The sequence below is a fragment of the Otolemur garnettii genome, unplaced genomic scaffold (assembly GCF_000181295.1).
Source record: "Otolemur garnettii isolate 467f Iridium unplaced genomic scaffold, OtoGar3 scaffold00081, whole genome shotgun sequence".
NCBI lineage: Eukaryota > Metazoa > Chordata > Mammalia > Primates > Galagidae > Otolemur > Otolemur garnettii.
The window spans coordinates 2709610-2730893 of NW_003852476.1; the positions used below are offsets into that span (position 1 = coordinate 2709610).

A 21284-nucleotide genomic window follows, 5' to 3' on the forward strand; every position below is an offset into this window, starting at 1 on the left:
AGTTTCTGAGTTAGTTTACTTTTGTGGTGGAGGATTGCACTGGTCATTATGGAGGATATGTTGGAGAATATCCTGGAGAGCTGGTGTAGTTATGGCAAATTTCTTCAACACATGGATGTCATTAAAGTATTTAATTTCTCCATCATAAATAAAACTCAGTTTAGCTGGATACAGGATCCTGGGCTGAAAGTTATTTTGTTTTAAGAGATTAATGTTGATGACCACCCTCTTCTTGCCTGAAAGTTTTCAGCAGAGAGATCAGCAGTTATTCTAATATTCTTCCCCTTGTAGGTTATGGTTTTCTTACATCTCACTGCTTTCAAGATTTTCTCTTTCATATTAACTTTAGTGAAGTTAATTATGATGTATCTGGGAGATACATTATAATTGGGGTTGGGGTTCTGAAGCTGTCTGAAATCTGAATTTCAGGATCTCTTGACATATCTGGAAATTCTCTTTCATAATTTCATACAGAAGAGCCTCTGTGTTTTGCAAAGCAACTTCGTCACCTACAGGGATTCCTATGAGGTGAATATTAGTTTTCTTTGAATTATTCCAGAGCTCTCTGAGAGAATAATCCATTTTTGCTTTCCATTTCTGATTCTCTTTGGACATTTGGACATATTCAGAAGCTTTGCCTTCTACATCTGAGATCCTTTCTTCTGCCTCCTGCACTCTGTTTCCAAGACATTCTACCATATTTTTTCAGATCTTTGAGGGCTGCAATCTCTTGCCTTAATGTTTCAAAATCTTTGGTGGTTTTGTCTTTGAATTCATTGAATTCTTGAGTGAACTTTTGGAATGCTCCTTGAATTTCTATTTCTATCTTTGCCTCTATTCTATTAATCTTATTTGCAATCCAAATTCTGAATTCAATTTCTGATATCTCAACCATCTGTTTATATAGGGGAACTTCAGTTTTGTCTGCCACCTCCTTTCTTGAGGGGGTTGATCTACTCTGGTTATCCATATTACCAGAGCTTTTCCGCTGATTCTACCCCATGATTATTTTACCCCATTTCACTTTTCCCCTTGAGGTTTGTCAAGGTCTCATACGGTGTTACAGCCTGAGAGACAGGGGACCTGTTTGGTGTGGTGTGGCTAAGTGGCTCTGTCTTATTTTCAGCTGGCCTCTGTCCTACCCTAGTGATTCAGTTACTCTTGGTTGAAATCTCTGCTGTGGAGAAATACCAGCAATTAAGTCGCCCCGCCCCCCCCCAACAACAATTGGGCAAGGAAAATCAAACCTTCCCTCAACCATAGACCCAGGGTGCCCCTTTGAATAGTCCCTGGGTGGTCTGCCCAGTTTAAGGGGTCCAAATCAGTTGTCCCAGTCAGTACCCATTTCAGGTGGAAGAGTTCAAATGTCTCCAGCAGCTAGATAAGAGGGGTCTGCTCACAGCTCAGATATAACTTGCTCCAGTGCTCCATGAGGGCAAAGGGACCCACCCAGCAAATGGGTTAGTCTGGGAAGTTTAATACGTCCTTCCTCACCTTGCACCCAGTCATTCATAATCTCCCAGGTCTGTGACCCTATTCACTCCAGTAGGCAACTGCTCCTGGGGTTTACAACTGCCAAAATCACCTGGAAATCTGCATCTGGCAGGGGGCCCTTGCATGTTTAATTTAGGCTGTTAAAGTTCTCTCAATTCCAGCCCCTCGCCTTCTGTCCCAGCTAGATTCCTTTGCAAGTTAGAGGCTGCTAGAGCTTATGAGGAACTCAACCCTGGGCAGCAATTAGAGTTTACACTCAGGTGTCAATTCCTGCCTCTGCCTGCCCACTGCCTTTATCTCAGCATTCCCCTGAGGGCAAGCTGCTTGTTGGGAAATCTGAGTCCAGTCTGGCAGGGGAAGAATTTAGGCTTTGGAAGTTCTTGCCATTCCAGCCTCACACCTTCTATCCCGTCTAAATTGTTCTGCAAGTCAGAAGATGCTAGAGCTGGTGAGGAGCTCAGCTCTGGGTAGCAAGCTATTAGAGTTTACACTCAGGTATCAATTCCAGCCTCTGCCCGCCTACTGCCTTTGTCTCAGCTATACTCCCCCCTGAGGGCTGGTACTAATGGTCTCTTTACTTATGAAAGCTACCAAGTCCATTCCACCTGTGGCTGCTGTCTGGATCCTCTGGTTGCCCAGAGAGATGGGGCTTGCCTATCTGGAATGGCGTCAGTTCGCAGCTCAGGATGCCACTGTTGCTGTATGGCTTCCTCTGAGTCAACTTTCTTCTCCTCACTCCTGTGCCACAGTCAGCACAGAGCAGCACCAGCCCTTTCCCCCTCCACTTCTCTCAAGGAGATGCCCAAGAATCTGGACTCCATAGGTAACAAACCTCCAGACCTGGGGGGAGGAATCCTCAGAGTTCAATGTTGCAAGTGGGGAATATACACAGTTTTATACAGTTTTACGGTTTTATGTCTGGCGGGAGGGTGCCATGGCATGCCAGCAGGGTTAGGAGGTCCAGTTTTCAGGGGTTCTCTCCTGTGGGATAAAGTAGGAGGATGTTTGAACTCTGCTCACTTGTTCGCATGGAGTAAACTGCGAGCCCTTCTTATGGGGGAGGAGACTCCCGTCCACTTGGTGGTGGATTTTGTACCTTTTGATTGTATTTGGGGGGTCACAGCTTGCCTCAGGAAGGTTGAAGGGCGCTCTTCAATCTTCTCCCTTGGCTCCACTCCAAACCATCAGCTCCCTTGCTAAACTTCTGTCCTTTAAGTCTCCTTCTGGATGAGAGCTTCTATACAAAGCTGGCTACAGTCCATCTTGGCTCCGCCTCCAAAATATAGACATTTTAACAATATTGATTCTTCCCAGCCATGAGTATGGTATGTTCTTACATTTGTTAATATCTTCTGCTATTTCCTTTCTTTGGGTTTCATAATTTTCTTTGTAGAGTTTCTTCACCTCTTTTGTTAGGTATATTCTTAGGTATTTCATTTTCTTTGAAGCTACTGTAAAGGGAATTATGTCTTTGATTAGCTTCTCCATCTTGGCTGTTACTGGCATATACAAAAGTTACTGATTTGTGGACATTGATCCTGAGACATTACTTATTTATTGATCACTTCCAGATGTCTTGTGGTTGAGTCTTTGGGGTTCTCTAAGTATAAGATCATATCATCAGCAAAGAGTGAGAGTTTGACTTCCTCTGCCCCATTTGGATGCTCTTTATTATCTTTCTTGCCTGATTGTAATGGCTAGAATGCCCAGCACTGTATTGAATAGTAGTGGTGATAGAGGACAACCTTGTCTGGTTCCAGTTCTGAGTGGAAAAGCTTTCAGTTTTACTCCATTCAGTATAATACTATCTGTGGGTTTGTCCTAGATAGCTTTGATCAGTTTAAGAAATGTGCCAACTATGCCTACGTTGTTCAGAGTTCTAATTAGAAAAGGATGCTGGGTTTTATTGAATACTTTTTCTGCATCTATTGAGAGTATTATATGATCTTTGTTTTTGCTTCTGTAGTGAATTATGTTTATGCACTTATGTATGTTAAGCCAGCCTTGCATCCCTGGGATGAAACCTACTTGATCATGTGGTATGACATTTAATGAGAATCTGTAATCTATGGACTAGGCTCTTGTTGAGAATTTTTACATCTATATTCATTAGAAATTGGTCTGAAATTCTCCTTTTTAGTTGGGTCTTTCCCTGGCTTTGGTATCAGGGTGATGTTTGCTAAATAGAATGTGTCAGGGAAGATTCCTTCCTTCTCAATTTTTTGGAATAGTTTCTGCAGTATTCAAAGCTCTTCTTTGAAGGTTTGATAGAATTCTGGTGTGAAGCCATGTGGACCAGGGCATTTTTTTGTTGGAAGATTTTTTATTTTTTTCTTGATCTCACTTCTTGAAATTGGTCTGTTCAGAAGATCTATATCTTCTTGATTAAGTCTAGGGAAAGGGTGTGATTCTGAGTTTTGATCCATTTCCTCCATATTGTCAGGTTTCTGGGCATCAAGTTTCTTATAGTACTCAGAGATAACCTCTTGTATCTGTGGCATCTGTCGTTATTTCCCCTTTATCATTTCTGATTGCGGTTACTAGAGATTTTACTTTTCTGTTTCTAGTTAGTCTGGCTAAAGGTTTATCTATTTTATTTATTTTTTTAAAAACACAACTTTTTGTTTCATTAATTTTCTAAATTTGTTTTCGATTTCATTAATCACTGGCTTAATTTTGTTTATTTCTTTTCTTCTGTTGGGTTTAGAGTTAGATTGTTCTTCTTTTTCCAGTTCCATATTTAATATTAATATTAATTAATATTAATACACTCACTTTCTTTGAGTGTAGGCATCTAGTGCAAAAAATTTTCTGCTTAAGACTTCTTTTGCAGTATTCCACAGGTTTTGGTAGGTTGTGTCTTCATTGTTGTTATGTTTAAGGAATTTAACAATTTCCTCTTTTATCTCTTCCTAAACCCAACTATCATTCAGCATTAGGTTGTTTAATTTCTATGCCTTTCTGTGAAGATTAACATTTTTGTTGGAGTTGAGTTCCACCTTTATAGCCTTATGGCTTGAGAATAGACAAGGTATAACTTCTATTTCTTTGATTTTGCTGAGGTTCAATTTGTATCCTAGAATATGATCTATTTTGGAATATGTGCCAAGGGCTGACAAGAAAAAAGTATATTCTTTTGCTTTGTGATGGTGTGGTGTGCATATGTCTATTAATCTCATTTGTTCTATGGTCATATTTAAGTCCTTTGTATCCTTGTTTAGTTTCTATTTAGAGGATCTTTCCAGTTCTGCAAGAGAAGTATTAAAGTGCCAAGCTATTACGGTGTTATGGGATATCATATTGCTCAGCCCCATCAAGGTCTGTTTCATAAATCTGGGACCATATAAGTTAGGTGCATAAATATTTAAAATCTAAATGTTCTCTTCTTGTATTGTTCCCATGGCCAGTATGAAGTGGCCATCTTTATCTTTCTTCAAAGTTGCTTTGAATCCGCTTGTATCTGAGAATAAGATTGCAACCCCTCCTTTCTTCTGATTTCCATTTGCTTGAAATGGAATACTATTTTCCATCCTTTAACCCTGAGTCTTGATTTATCCTTCAGGGCTAGTTGTGTCTCCTGGAGACAGCATATGGGATGGCTTGTGTTTTTGATCTAATCAATATAGTAGTGGTGATGAATACCACCTCAGTGATAGGTGGCCTCTTCAGTAGGGAATTCAATCCATTGACATTTATTGAGAGTATCAATAAGTGTGGTAGAATTTTATTTATCTTGCTATGACAGTCTGCTATGTAGCTTTAGCCTTTGGATGATTGTGGAAGCTAAGTTTTGACCTTTGGCTTGTAGGAACTTACTTTGGTCTTGGTCCATTTTGGTATTCAGTGTTGAGAATAGGTCTAAGTATTTCCTGTACAGCCAGTCTTGTGGAGAATTTCCTCAGTGCTTGTATAAATACAGAAGATTTGGTTTATTCATCAATTTTGAAGCTTAGTTTAGCTGGATAGAGAATTCTGGGCTCAAAATTATTTTGTTTAAGGATGTTTAAGATGGATGACCATCCTCATCTGGCTTGGAAAGTTTCAGTTGAAAAATCTGCTATCATCCTAATGGCTCTATCCCAGTAAGTCAGTTGGCACTTACTCCTAGTTGCTTGCAAAAGTTTATCCTTCATCTTGACTGTGGACAAGTTCATTACAATGAGTCTTAGAGAGGCTCTGTTAGAGGAGAGATGACCCAGGGTTCAATATCCATCTGAAAAGAATATGTCGATTTAGTATAACTTGGGAAGTTTTTTCATTTATGACAGTCTCTAGTAGGACTTCCATACCTTTAAGGCAATCTTCTCCCACTTTAGGGATTCCTATTATTCATATGTTTAAATGCTTCATCAAGTCTCATAGTTCTCTAAGTACCTGCTCCACTTTCTCTCTCTTCTTTTCTGCCTCTGTAATTACCTACATTAACTTGAACACTTTATCCTCTAGCTCTGATGTCCTTTCTTCTCCATAACCTAACCTATTTTTGATACTTTTTACTGCATTTTTACATTCCCTGATTGTCTCCTTCATTTCCTCTAGCTCTACCATATTCTTTCTATATTCTACATATCTCTCATCCAACATTTGGTTCTGTCTTTCCATTTTCTCATCCATTCCCTTTATTGTGTTAATTATCAATATTTTAAATTCCCTTTCTGTCAAATCCATTAATTCTTTATAAGAGGAATCTTCTGTAAAATTTGCCTCAGGGTCACTTGGAGGAATTGCTCTATTTTGGTTTTTCATGTTCCTGAACTTTTCTATTGGTTCCTCCTCATGTGTGCTATCTTCTTATTCACCTCCTTGTCCTCCTTTTTCCTTTTCACTTCCTCCTTTGCTTCAAATTACCTTATCTCAGAGGTTAGGTGATGAAAAGGCTAAGAGGTATATGGCCAAAAGGAAAATAAAGAGGGAGCAGAGCGAAGCAAGAGGAAAAGAAAAAAAGAAAAAAGAAGAAGGAAAGAGTAAAAGAAAAGAAAAAGAAACATTTTTTTAAAGGCAGGGGGAGTAACAGAAAAAAACTTGAAGAACAGAGAGATGGCAATCAAGAAGAGAGGATGAGAGTGATAGAAGAAATGGTATTGATCAGCATGGTGCTAAGGCCACACCTGTAGTAACCCAAAGATTTTGAGGGGCTGGGTGGGTTCCTCAAATCAGGCACTCTTTATCAGCTTCAGCAAAGTCAGACTCTTCCTCTGCCAAAAATAGGAAGAGAAGAAAAAGAGCAAAGACAAAAAAAAAAAGAAGAAGAAGGAAAAATTAAGTGGGGATGAAAACAAAATAGAAATATTCTGCAGTGTGATCATGCCAATACTGTCTTTCTAGGCCCAAAGGTAGAAAGGTCTCTTAGCCCCCTTAAGCCACACTACTACTATGGCCAACCTGCCAAACCACCCCAGCAGTCAGCAAAAAAAGAAAACAAGAAAGAAAGAATAATGAAATAATAATAGATAAAGGAAATTAAAAATACCATTGTACCAAGAGAGGGAAGTTGAATGAAGAAAGAAAAGAGAAAGACCAAAAAAATGGAGGAGATATGTTAGCTGTTGCAGAAGCTATTTATTTATTTATTTAGAGGAGTGAAACAGAGAGAGAGAATAAATGAGGCCAAAGTACTGTAATCAAGAAATACAGAAGCCCTTGCTCTTGATAAAATTAAAAATGAAAGTTAAGAAAAGAACCAACCAAGTTAATTAGAACCATAACACATCAATAAAAAACAAAAGCAAGCTCTAATGATAAAAATAAGGAACCTCAGCAACAAATAAAGGAAGGGACAAAAAAGAAAAAAAATATTAACAAGAAAAACGAGAAAAAGTAGATAAAAATAAAAAATAATTATGTATACATATATAAAAGCATATATGTGTGTGTGTGTGTATATACATACATACAAACATGGTGGAAAGGACCAACTTTAGTAGGAATATATTTGTGTTGTAATATACTGCCAGGACACCAGGTGGTGCTGTAGCTTTAGGGGATGGACAACATAGCTGGTAACCTCTTTCTAGTTCCCAGGCATAGACCTGTTTCACAACTATCCATGGGGATTACCTGATTATCTCCTCAGTATTTATTTCCTCAGCATTCTGGCCCCACTGGGTTGGAATCTCAAAGCTCTCCAGAATCCTTCAGAGGCAGGTCTCACCATGCCCCCAGACAACAGTTCCCATGGTCCTATCACAATTGAAGGTCTGATGCCAACAGGTGGAATTAAGAAGTCTGTGTCCCTGGAGGAGGCCTATCTTCATAACCTTCTCATGCCAGGTTGAGTTCTAATCAGATGGTCCCAGACAGTACAATCACTGCTCAAGAGGGAGAATTCCAAGGGTCTCCTGTGGCCCAATAGTAAGAAATCCACAGGCAGTTCCATCCCACAAACCAAGGGGATAGAGCCTGGTCCCCTCCAGTGATCAGAAAAGTCACTTACCAAAGTCAAACAGCGGCATTAGGGGGCAGGCCTTCAGACCACCGGATGGGAAGGGTGAAATGGGTGAAATGGGAGTTCAGAATTACAGGGAAAATATTTGTTCAATTTTATGCTGGGCAGGATGATGCCTAGGCTCACAAGTGGGACCTCCCTGGAGAAGGATTCCTTGTGTTTAGTGACTCTCTCCTGTGGGGTAAAATAAGAGGTCCTTTGTTCCCTGCTCATTTGCCGAGAGCCCACATTGAGCCTTCCACTCAGGGGATGGGACTCTCATCTTCTTGGCAATGGACTTTGTACCTGAAATTTGTTTTCATGGAATTGCAGCTTGCCTTAACTGAGATGATGTGCACTTGTCTATCTTCTTTCTTAGCTCAGCTTCCCACTTTCAGCTTCACTGAGTCCATTCCCATCCAGTATCTCTCACTCTGGAAAGGAGCCTCTGGGGAAAGCTGCCTCTAGTTAGCCATCTTACTTCCTCTGGTTTGATTTTTCTTATTGTCTCTTAAGGACAATGAGACCAAGATCCTTGGAATTTCAACTGACAGGCATCTTGAGGCAAGAAACAAGCTGTGTGTTCAGATGAAGGTCAAAGGGACTTGCTCTGGTGTTGGTGCCTAAACAGGGTGACTGGAAAAGGCTGAGAGAGAAATGTGCTTACTGGCTTCCCCCAGAGGCAGACTGAGCTGGCAGCATCTCTGGGCTGTTAGCCTGTTCCTTCCTTCCAGCTCCTCTGCCAGGTGCTGGAAAGCCCAAACCCCAGCCCCCTCTTGATAGAGGACTCATTTCAAGCACTACAAGCAGATGACTTTGAAACCCCACTTGACCTTCCCACCTGGTTTTCTGGGCCCATGCCACAAGAAAACATCTATGTGTGTGTATATGTATGTATGTGTGTTGTTTAGGCTAAGGAAGCTATTTCCCTAAAGTTGCACCATCCAACATGGTAGGTACTAGCCACATGTGACTAGTATTTAAATTTAAATGATATAAAATTTTAAATTCAGTTCCACATCAACTGGCCACTTTTCAAGGGCCAAATAACTCCATGTGCCTAGTGCCTACCATAATGGACCAGATAGATACAGAGCATTAGGATCATTACAGAAAGCTTCTTTGGACAGTGCTTTAAAAGAGCTGTAGCACTTGGATGCCAAACCCGGCATGGTGTGGAACACCTATAGTTGAATGTGTCAGTGAGGTTGCAATCCCCACCTGCCACTGTATGCTGCCAAACCTGAGAGCCCACACTGAAGCCCAGGAAAAGCCCTGGTGCTTGGGGCCACCAGTGACACTTTATGGCAGCAGAAGTAATAACAGTGATTCCTCTGAGGAGGCTTGAGCTGATTTCTGGTTTTCTTTCTGTTCTCTTCCTATTGTGCATGAGAAGAACTATAATATTTGTTGACTATTCCCCATGCATAGAGGATGGTGATAAGTTTTCACATGTATTTCCTAATCTAATAATAACAACCTATGGGGTCAGTGTTACTGATGGTGTTCCCTTTTAGAGATGAGGTAACTGAGGCTCAGGGAGACTAGTCTGGGTTCATTAGAGGTGAAGCTGTTCTTGTGCAAGTAAAAGGGTTTCATAGCCATGTAATTTGAATACTAAAAGGAATATGGAATTTCATGACCAGCCTGGCAACATAGGGAGATCCCATCTCTCCAAAAAATTAAAAAGTTAGCTAGCTGTGGTAGTGTGCACTTATAGTCCCTGCTGCCAAGGATACTGAAATGGGGGATGGCTCAAACCCAGGAGTTCAATGTTACAGTGAGCCGAGGTCATACCACTGCAATCCAGCCTGGACTACAGAACTACAGAGTATGACAGTCTACATATAATATGTTTTTATATATATAGTCTATAAATATATATTAAATATAAATTAATTATATTACAATTATAAATTATATTATCTATATATAATCTAATACATAATATTAATATAATTATATACTATATATTAATTATTAACATAATTAATATTATATATTATATCTGTACAATAGATATTATATATCTACATATAATATACATTGTATATTTTTTTTTTTTTTAAAGGGAACATGACCTCATTCTTACCCTAAAATAGTGCAGTGGAGCATAGGACATGCAAACAGAAAGCCCAGGAGGAATGGTATGCATGTTAATTTTCTTTCCCCATCATTTGAGGAGCTATCTCCCAGTCAAATCCACAGCAGTAAGACAGACTGCCCCGTCATAGACTCCTAACCCCAAATGAACACATTCAAAGAGTGCACTTCACCAAGAATGCAGAGTATTGAAAAGTTCGAAATAAACTTGCTACCACGTTACATATACACCATTTAAGAGAGTCAAACCACGTGAATTCTGAGTTCATTTAGAAGCCATTTCAGAGACTGTTTATAAATGTTTAGCTAAGAAACAAAATTAGAGTATTATCTGCAAATTTTTTCAAGGTCTCCAATTGCCCATTTTTTTGTAACTCAGACTTCTGCTGCATGTCAAGTGTGCTTCTCGTGCTTCCACCACCTGTCAATCATTCTGAGTCCTTAATTAGGACTCTTCCAAGGAGACTCTGACATCCCAGAGAACAACACTTCCACTCGGCTCCTCACCCTCTTCCCTAGATCAAAATCCATGTCAGCAGACGCGGCCAAAAGAGGTGCTTCCTACCTCTCAAGGAGACATTTTAAAGGGCAGATTTTTAAAGTGTGGGTGGGGAGACAGTGTGCTTTGGAAATGCTGAGTTGTGGGAAGCCAGGGCCATGGAAACTTGCTGCTCCTGACAGAAGGGTTCCCGCAACCATGCCACCAGAGCAGGAAAGTTCTGATGGTGTCTATGGCCAGAAAGTTACAGCTATAGCCCCTTAAAAGTATCAAAAACAGACCCCGGGCTCTGCTAAAAGGGCTTCCAGGCACCAGCTGTGTGCACAGCTGCTCAGCTTCCCAGCCGCCCTGATGAGCCAGCATTCTTGGGCTAGACAGGGATTGTTCTGCATGGCCTCTGATTCAGAAAAGCCAACAGGAGCCAAGGAGAGGGATGTGAGCAGAGGAGAGGGCAGTAGGCTAGCCAGAGGGAAGAGAGGAGCCAGACTATGAGTGATGATAGTGGGAAGAACATGGTGCTCGGTCTGGGCACAGGCACTGTGGTCCTGGCAGGGTTGCTAACCCCTTGGCCTGCTTTCTGCATTGAATGAGACCTCTTGCTTCTGGAGGATACTTTGGCCACCAGGGAAGTCAGAGCATTGGGTGCCACCCCAGAACTGTATGGTCCTCACGTCCACCAGATCTTTTTGGAGTCCTAGCTCAACCAGTCCCTCCCCTGTCCTTTGTTCCAGGGGCCCTTCTCCAGCTTTCTCAGGAGGCCCAGCATCCTCAGGAAGAAGCTGTCCAGTGATGTGACAGCCACTGCTACACTGCTGACCACTGTCCCAGCTGTAGGGTGACCCTGGCACCTCCCCTCAGTGGCAGAAGCAGACAGGAAATCCACTGGGGAGCCACATGCTTCCAGGATGGTGTGAAGCTTGGCAGAGACGATAGGTTCTGTCACTGAGATGGGAAGTCTCTGGGTGCCTATTTCTAAGAAAGGCAAAGAATAAGAAGACTGGGCAGGGGGCGGAGAGCTAGATCAAATTTTCTATACAAAGCCAAATAGCAATTTCTAAAAGGATGGCAGTGTCAATCAGTAAAGGTAACCTGCCCCTAAAAATGCACGTCCCCTTTTTTATTTCAAAGTACTGGGAGGGGGTGTACAAATGTTTTTTGGTTGCATGGGTCACTTTTATAATGCTGCCCACATAACCAAACACCAGATAGTGTTCACTGAGCTGTTAGGTAAGTTTTACCCCTCCATCCCTCCCCACCCTCTCCTTGATTGCCTCTGAATTTACTGCCCTCTGCACCTGTGTGCTCTGCAGTCATTTCCAATTTAATAGTGCACATGTGTTGTGTTTGTTTTTCCATTCTTTAGACACTTCAGTTAGGAGAATGGTCTGCATTTCCATCTGAATTGTCACAAAAGACCATAACTAAACTAAATGAAATTAAAAACAAGTTTCTTTAAAAATGTCTTCATAACTGAGCTGAGTGTGTGTGGTGGTCGAGGGCCGGGATCCAGCTCTCAGAGCACCAGTAGCCACTCTGTAAATCACAGGCCTAGCTGAAGAAGAGCTGCTCCCCAAACACAGCAGTCCATCTCCAGCTCCGGGCACCGGAGAAGGTGCCTGGCCACCAAAGTGAGGCACAAGGTTCACACATTCTTCTTGATGTGGAAAACAAAGTCAACAAGTGATGTTTACAAAGCTTGAAAAGGTAAAAATTCAAAATGGAATTTCAGAGATGGTTCAACTGTATATGATAAAAATCATGCAATCATTGGTGCAAGAACTAGAAGGGGACAAGAAAAAATGAAATATTCCCATGGTAGGAGTAGTAGGGTGGTAGAGATGGCTTTCTCTAGATCTTCTTCCAATTATGGCAGCTACGAAGGATTCAGCTAAATGAATCATCTCTTTAACGTGGAGGAGGGGGCTTCAGGAGAAAAGCAGCCCGTTATGTAGAGGGCAGGGTCTGCAGCAGCCCCTCCTGGCTCCCCCAGCCAAGACACAGCCAAGGGAACAGCTGCTGTCTCTTCCTAACAAGAGCCACAGGAGAAGATGTGTCTCAGGTGACATCTTGACAGTGCAATCATAATACTTAACACAACCACGGCATCCCCAGTCTGTGACCAGATACAGACCTTGGCTTGCCCCTGCCCCCCTAGCACTGTCTCCCTCAAGGCCACCCCACTAAGGGAGGGCCTGGGCCCTCTGACCTGTCTCCTCCTCCGGCTCAGGGAAAATTGTTTGGCTGAGTCCTACTGACTATGACAAATACATTTCTTAATTCATGCTACATTTTGAGCCAAATGTAGTCACTTTCTAAACCAGGTATCCTCAAACTACAGCCCAGGGGCCACATGTGGCCCGCCAAGGACATTTATCTGGCCCACCGGGTGTTTTTGACCCCGTTGCCTGTCCTGCTTAGCAGCTGACTCCTCCCAAGGCCTGCAGCCTGGCCCTCCAACAGTCTGAGGGACAGTGAACTGGCCCCCTGTTTAAAAAGTTTGAGGACCCCTATTCTAAACACTAGCTTTGAGTCCATTTGGGGTTGAGAAGAGCAGTTGAAACCTCTGTGACCTTTTCCTCATGAACTTTACCAGCTGGGAGAATCTGTGTGCTTCCACAGACATGTGTAAGGTCTGACAATTAAGTTCTCAAACTCATCCTAGAAGAAGTGCTGCACACTTCATTGCTGCATATCCTACTGGTGACTGTAGTGACCCTCAACAATGAGGTGTGCAGCATTTTTTCTAGGATGAGTTTGCAAATGCAATTGTCTGCCCTTGTATGTATTTTAGGTTCTTGATCTCTTAACTGCTATTACTATATTGCCTCGAGTGGAATAAAAGTCTTGGAGTTGATACTTGGGGGGGTTAAACTAAGGATTTCTTTTTTGTTTTTTTAACTCCCAGATATTTTAAATCAAAAAGAGAACAAAACATCTCTGTGCATATTCTTTCTCTAAAGAGGAAATGGTCATCTTGGGGTCCCCAATTCAACCTCAAGCATAAGAGGATTATGAGTGGCCAGGCCAGGTCACAGGCACGCCTGAGACTGTGTGGCTGTGGGTAGATCCCCTTACCAACAGGAAAGGGATGTGAGGAAAACTGCTCTGGGCAGCTCAAAGCCATTGCTGCCTGAATCTATTTTCAGCCAGCCCCAGACTCCAGGTAAACACTAATTTGTTATTTCCAGGGGCAGGGAAGTGATTGCCCAATTGCCCTCACCACCACCATAGGACTGCTTGCCCCAGAGCTTAGCCTAAAAATAGAGTGTCTGTCAGATGGGCTGAGCCTTCAGCTATCTCACCATATTGGTATTAGCAAGAGTGCAAACTAGCTGGGCATTGTGGTGGGCACATGTGGTACCAGGTACTCAGAAGCCTGAGGCAGGAGGATCACTTGAGCCCAAGAATTTGAGGTTACTGAGAGCTATGATGTCATGGCACTCTACCCAGGGCAACTAAGACAGACTCTGTCTCAAAAAAAAAAGAAAAGAAAAGAAAAAGAAAAAGACTAAAGACAAGAGTGAGGAGAATGAGGGAGCCAGGCTGCACCTCTTCCTCTTCTGGCTCAGTGCACTAATTCCCCACCTGTCATGAATAGGAGTTGCAAGTGTGGCCAGACACGAGTCTAACTGGATCACCCTGCAACCAGAACTTTCTTGACCCTGAGGGTGGAGCAACACTCTTCCTACAGGCTTCTTAGAATCAGTATTACAGTCTGCAAGAAAAGCACCCCTTCCTGCAGCCCAAGTGGTCACCTTTGATGTAACCATAACTGACCACAGTACACACAGAGTCTGAACCAGACCCTGTGCTCAGAGCCTTAGATGCTCTGTCCCGTTTGATGTTCACAACAACCGTACTAGGCAGATGCCATTACTATGTGCATTCCCATTTCACAGATGGGAGCACTGCGGCTTATTGAAGCTGAATTGGTGATACTGAATTTGACTCTCCACACACATCCTGCTCCCTCTCACTACTGCACCATGTCGCTGGGAGACTGACCTCTGTGCTCACCAGTGAGGCATTTTGCCCTGTGGTTCCAGTTGAGCTGGGCCCATGGGAGGCAATGGCTTAATCAGAAAGCCACACCAGTGACTGCATTCCCCCTCTTGGGCCACCTGCCACACTAGAGCTCTCCCTGGGTTCAGGAAACTCTATTCCTGCCCATGTCCCTTTAGGCAGAAAAGCCACAGTGGCTTCTCCTGCCTTTAGCCCCTAGGGACTTGTCATCCCTCCATGGTTGCCTTAAAAGGTAAATCATCCCTTCCTTAAAGTGTTGCAGTTAAATTCTTGGAGAGCTCATCTCTTTCCTGCCAGGACCCTGAGCTGTAGCGGGAGCTGCTTTTCCTGCTCCAGTTAGCACAGCTAAATATGGCAAAGCTGGGATTAGGAATCTTGGCAGTCTGACTCCAGAACTTGCATTGTAAGTCACTACCTACCTTGCACCAAATAAGGCCACCAAAAACAGGGGGGAAAGAATTAGCTCCTAATTTCAAATCCTCTGTCCGTTCTCCGATGCTGCCATCCAGGGGTCCTCAAACTTTTAAAAAGAGGGCCAGTACACTGTCCCTCAGACCGTTGGAGGGCTGGACTGCAGGCCTCAGGATGGGTCAGCTGCTAAGCAGGATAGGCACTGGCAGCAAAAACACCTGGTGGACCGGATAAATGTCCTATATGGGCCGCATGTGGCCCATGGGCCATAGTTTGAGGACCCCTGATAAGCAAATATGGTTCACAGTCAGAACCATGTCCTGGCCTCATTTTCCCCTTAGTCTATCAAGGTCACCCCTATTTCTCCCAGAATGATCAGAGCCACTGTGAGAACGGCCTGTCTGGAGGCCCAGGAGCTTAGCAGGGGAGCCTCCCTCAAACCCAGACCAGGCACACTCTCTCCCTCATGACCCAGAGGTTAGCTAAATGCACTCACCCTGCAGTAGGGTCAAGATACTGCTATATGCCACCCAGTCCAGACCAATGTGAGCGTGGAAAGGCCTTGAGTCATGGGAGTCCCGCATATGCTGCCTCAGTATCCAGCATGTTCTTTTTTTATTATTATTAAACCATAGCTGTGCACATTAATGCAATCATGGACTACAATGTGCTGGTTTTACATGCAATTTGAAATGCTTTCATCAAACTGGTCAACATAGCCTTCACGGCAATTTCTTGGTTATTGTGTTATGACATTTATATTCTACACTTAGTAAATTTTACAAGTACCCTTGTAAGATGCACTGTAGGTGTGGTCCCACCAATTATTCTCCCTCCACCCATCCTCCCCCTCCCCTCCCTTCCCTCTCCTCTTTCCTTTTTTTCTTGAGCTATAATTGGGTTATAGCTTTCATATGAAAGCTATACATTTGGTTTCATAGTAAGACTGAGTACATTGGATACTTTTTCTTCCATTCTTCAGATACTTTGCTAAGAAAAATATGTTCCAGCTCCATCCATGTAAACATGTAAGAGGTAAAATCTCCATCTTTCTTTAAGGCTGCATAGTATTCCATGGTGTACATATACCACAAGTTATTAATCCATTCATGGGTCAGTGGGCACTTGGGCTTCTTCCATGACTTAGAAATTATGAATTGGGCTGCAATAAACTTTCTGGTACATATATCTTTGTCATAATGTGATTTTTGGTCTTCTAGATATATATCTAGTAGAGAAATTATAGGATCAAATGGGAGGTCTATTTTTAGATCTCTAAGTGTTCTCCAAACATCTTTCCAAAAGGAACGTATTAGTTTGCATTCCCATCAACAATGTAGAAATGTTCCCTTTTCTTCACATTCACGTGAACATCTCTGGTTGGGGATTTTGTGATGTGGGCTAATCTTACTGGAGTTAGATGATATCTTAAAGTGGTTTTGATTTGCATTTCTCTGATGATTAAGGATTATGAGCATTTTTTCATGTGTCTGTAGGCCATGTGCCTGTCTTCTTTAGAGAAGTTTCTCTTCAAGTCCCTTGTCCATCCTGAGATGGGATCACTTGTTCTTTTCTTGCTGATGCATGAGTCTCTATGGATTCTGGTTATTAAACCTTTGTCAGAGACATAACCTGCAAATATCTTTTCCCATTCTGGGGGCTGTCTGCTTGCTTTACTTGCTGTATTCTTGGCTGTGCAGAGCTTTTTAGTTTGATCAGGTCCCAGTAGTGTATTTTTGATGTTGCTTCAATTGCCTGGGGTGTCCTCCTCATAAAATATTCGTGAAAATTTCGTGAAAATATTCGTGATCATGAATGGATCATGAATGGATTATCAAAAGCTTTTTCTCCATCAACTGAGAGAATCATATGGTCTTTGTTTTTTAATTTGTTTATCTGCTGAATTATATTTATAGATCTACGTATCTTGAACCAGCCTTGAGACCCTGGGATAAAATCCACTTGGTCATGGTGTATAATTAGTTTGATGTTTTGATGGATTCTGTTTATTAGGATTTTGTTGAATATTTTTGCATCAATATTCATTAGTGATATTGGTCTTTAATTTTCTTTTCTTGTTGGGTCTTTTCCTGGTTTGGGGATCCAGGTGATGTTGACTTCATAGAATGTGTTGGGTAGTACTCCTTCTTTTTCTATATTTTGGAAAAGGTAGAATAATATAGGTACTAGTTCCTCTTTAAAGGTTTGGTAGAATTCTGATGTGAAGCCATCTGGTCCCGGGCTTTTCTTTTTAGGGAGATTTTGTATAGTTGATGCTATTTCAGAACTTGATATAGGTCTATTCAACATTTCCACTTGATTCTGGCTAAGTCTTGGAAGGGGGCATGCTTCCAAGTATTGGTTGATTTCCTTCAGATTGTCATATTTCTGAGAATAAATTTTCTTGTAATATTCATTAAGGATTTTTTTAATTTCTGAGGTGTCTTTTGTTATTTCATCATTACCATTTCTGACTGATGAAATTGGAGATTTTACTCTTTTTTTTTTATCCTACTTAGGTTAGCCAAAGGTTTATCTATTTTATTGACTTTTTCTTTTTTTTTTAGATTTATAGTTTTATTATAGTAACAAACGGTTGTTACAGTGAGACCTACACACATATACAGATTATATTTAAATTCATATAGACTATTTACATTTTTAAGTTATATTTTTGAAATTAGAAGATGAGGTACAGCATAAGTTTTACAACAAAGAAAAGAAAAATATACAAGACAAAAATAGAGTTAACAGTAAAAAATACAGCTATCTGGAATGTGGAAACTTTTTGTCAGAAAGTTAAGTCTTCTTAATCTGATTGTTCAAATCATTAAAATATGGATGATTCAATGCCATTTTGCCAGAAATTCGTTTGGCAGGATCATAGACTAACATTTTCGAGAGCAAGTCTAAGCCATTTTCATCCAAGTTTTTGACATGGGATGCTAGATTTCCTGGTTTCCACTTGAGAAATGTATTCTTATAGGCCTGTAAAGATTCTACTTCTGGCCACACCTCATTATTGGGAGTGCCCAAAGTTCTGAAAATCCTGAAGAGTTGATCAATTTCTGAGTCACCATGGAAAAGTGGTTTCTTAGTTGCTAATTGTGCAAATATGGTGCCTATACTCCAAATGTCAACTGGAGTCGAGTAATGAGCTGACCCCAGCAATACTTCTGGGGATCTGTACCAGAGTGTTACTACTTCATGTGTATACACCCAAATAGGTATTCCAAAAGCTCTGGCAAAGCCAAAATCAGCCAGTTTAATTGTTCCTTTGTCATCAATTAGGAGATTTTGAGGTTTTAAGTCTCAGTGAAGAACTCTTCTAGAGTGACAAAACACAGTCCCCTGAAGGATTTGGTATAAATCACTCTTAACAAGTGAAGAATCCATGAACTGACCAGGAGGGATAGAATCCAAATATTTCTGGAGGTCCATGGAAAGAAATTAAAAAATGAGATATAACCTGGAATCTTGCATAAGCACATCTTGAAGACTGACTATATTTGGATGATGAAGTTCTGTTAATAGAGAAATTTCCCGAATTGCAGTGCTAGGAACCCTTTCCTCTTCACTTTCTAGTCTGATTTTCTTCATGGCTACCACTTGACCTGTAGTTTTGTGTTTACCTTTATACACAACTCCATAGGTACCCGCTCCAGTTTTCTTTATTTTGGTATAATCTTCCATAGTTAATCAATAAGTATGGCAGATCCCAGCTTATTATCCCCTGGCAGTTGCAGCAGCAGCTACCACCTTAGCGTTGCTACTCTCTCAACTTCCAAGAGCCAGCTTTGAAGCTAAGTGTCTTATTGACCTTTTCAAAAATCCAACTTTTTGATTTATTGATCAGTTACGTAATCCTTTTGTTTTCAATTTCATTTAATTCTGCTCTAATTTGGCTATTTCTTTTCTTCTGCTGGGTTTAGGATTAGAGTGTTCTTCCTTTTCCTGTTGTTTGAGATGTTCCATTAAGTTGTTAACTTCCTCTCTTTCCATTCTCTGGAGGAAGGCTTGCAGTGCTATAAATTTCCCTCTTAGGACTGCTTTGTGGTATCCCAGAGGTTCTGATAGTTCATGTCTTCATTATCGTTTTGTTCCAAAAATTTGGCAATTTCCTTCTTAATCTCATCTATGACCCAGCTATCATTCAGCATAAGGTTATTTAGCTTCCATTCTTTTGTATGAGTCTGCAGATTCCTGTTGTTACGGAGTTCAACTTTTATTCCATGATGGTCCGAGAAGATGCATGAAATGATTTCTATTCTTTTAAATTTGCTGAGGTTAGACTTGTGACCTAAGATGTGATCGATTTTGGAGTATGTTCCATGGGCTGACGAGAAGAATGTGTATTCAGTTTTGTTAGGATGAAATGTTCTGTAGATGTCTGTTAAATCCAAATGTTGAATGGTTATGTTTAAATCTAAAATTTCTTTGCACAGCTTCTTATTGGAGGATCCATCCAACACTGCCAAAGGAGTCTTGAAATCTCCGATAATTATGGTGCTGGAGGAAATCAAGTTGCTCATGTCTGTTAGAGTCTCTTATAAATTGAGGTGCACTCTGGTTAGGTGCATAAATATTAATAATTGAAATCTCATCATATTGAGTATTACCCTTAACAAATATGAAGTGACCATCCTTTTCTTTCCTTACTTTTGTTGGTATAAAGCCTATTGTATCTGCGAATAAAATTGCAGCACCTGCTTTTTTCTGATTTCCATTTGCCTGGAATATAGATGACCATCCCTTCACCCTGGGTCTATATTTATCTTCTAAGGTAAGACAAGATTCTTGTATGCAGCAGATATCTGGCCTGAGTTTTCCTATCCAGTCAGCCAACCTGCGCCTCTTTAGAGGATAATTTAAGCCATTCACATTAATTGAGAATATTGATAAGCCTGATAGAATTTTAATCCTTTTGCCACTGTGGAAGTTGGAATTTGATCAAAAGTTTCTGAGTGAGTTTACTTTTGTGGTGGAGGATTGTGCTGGTCATTATGGAGGATAGGTCTGAGAATATCCTGGAGAGCTGGTTTAGTTATGGCAAATTTCTTTTTGGAGAATATATACAGTTTGATACAGTTTTATGCCTGGCAGGAGAGAGCCATGGCACCCTAGTAGGGAAAGGAAGTCTGGTTTTTAGAGGGTCTCTCACGTAGGATAAAATGGGAGGACATTTAAACTCTGCTCACTTGTTTATAGAAAGTATACTGTGAGCCGTTCTCAAGGGGGAGGGAACTCCCATCCACTTGGAGATGAATTTTGTACCTATTGTTTGTATCCTTGGGGTTGCAGCTCACCCCAGCAGGGTTGATAATGCATTCTTCAACCTTCTGTCTTGGCTCAGCTCCAAACCATCAGCTTACTTGCTAAACTTCTGTCCTTTATCTCTCCTTTTGGATGGGAGCCTCTGTGGAAAGCTGGCTCCAGTCGGCCATCTGGCCTCCACCACCACACCCCCGCATGTTCTTGATTAGCTGCTAATCCTTTGAAATGAACCATATTAAATCACACGTAGATCCTTACACACCATGCAAAGATGAGCTTCTACTTCCCACCATTAGCGTCACATCAAAAATCCCTCAGTGCTCAGCTTCCATGTGTCCCCTCTCAGGGAAGTGAGATAGGAGTTTGAGAACTGCAGCAAACTTTCCATCGTCTTGCCTTCTCTCTTCCCCTGGCTTTCTGTCTCCCGAACTAACTAGCTGTGGGACTCAGGCTAGTGATGTTATGTTCCTGAGCTTTCATTTCTTCATCCACCAAATCAGTGGTTCTCAAGGTGTGGCCCCCAGACTAGCAGCATGGGCACTACCTGAAAGCAAGTTGGAAAAGCAGATCCTTGGGCCCCATCCAGACCTGCTGAGTGAGGAACTCTGGAAGTGGGCTCAACAGTCATCTTAAGAAGCCCTCCAAGTGATTTTAGTACACAGTACATTTAAGAACTGCTGTTCTCGTGCTTGCTTTGGCAGCACATATACTAAAATTGGAATGATACAGAGAAGATTTGCATGGCCACTGCACAAGGCTGACACACACATTCATGAAGCTTTCCATATTTTTGCAAAAAAAAAAAAAACAAAAAAACAAAAAACTGCTGTTCCCAAGTACTGTCATAAAGCTGTTCTCTCACAAACCTCCTGTGTTGTGCCATGAATTTCCATTTTCCTCCCCCAGATGTCCAAAGCTCTCACCGTCTTTACTCCCCAGCCCTTTATTTCAGACTTTTGCACCTGGCATCCCTTCCACCTTGAATGCTTCCCAGTGGCTTCCTCACACCCTTCAGGCGACCTCCTTGTATGAAGTAGGCATCTCCTAATATTCATC

General features: G+C 41.6%; 1 non-coding gene and 1 pseudogene across 2 annotated transcripts; one reads left to right on the forward strand and one right to left on the reverse strand.

The window, feature by feature from the left end:
- Positions 1-17529: 17529 nt before the first annotated feature.
- LOC100959673 lies at positions 17530-18647 on the reverse strand (annotated as a pseudogene). Its single transcript, XR_154039.2, has 2 exons — positions 18329-18647; positions 17530-18157 (listed from the first exon to the last, which is right to left on the reverse strand). The product of XR_154039.2 is annotated as a cyclin-dependent kinase 1-like (transcript).
- Positions 18648-20913: 2266 nt separating this feature from the next.
- On the forward strand, positions 20914-21020 carry LOC111726821. The gene has a single exon (XR_002774512.1). It is a non-coding gene; the product is annotated as a U6 spliceosomal RNA (small nuclear RNA).
- The last annotated feature ends 264 nt before the right edge of the window (positions 21021-21284 follow it).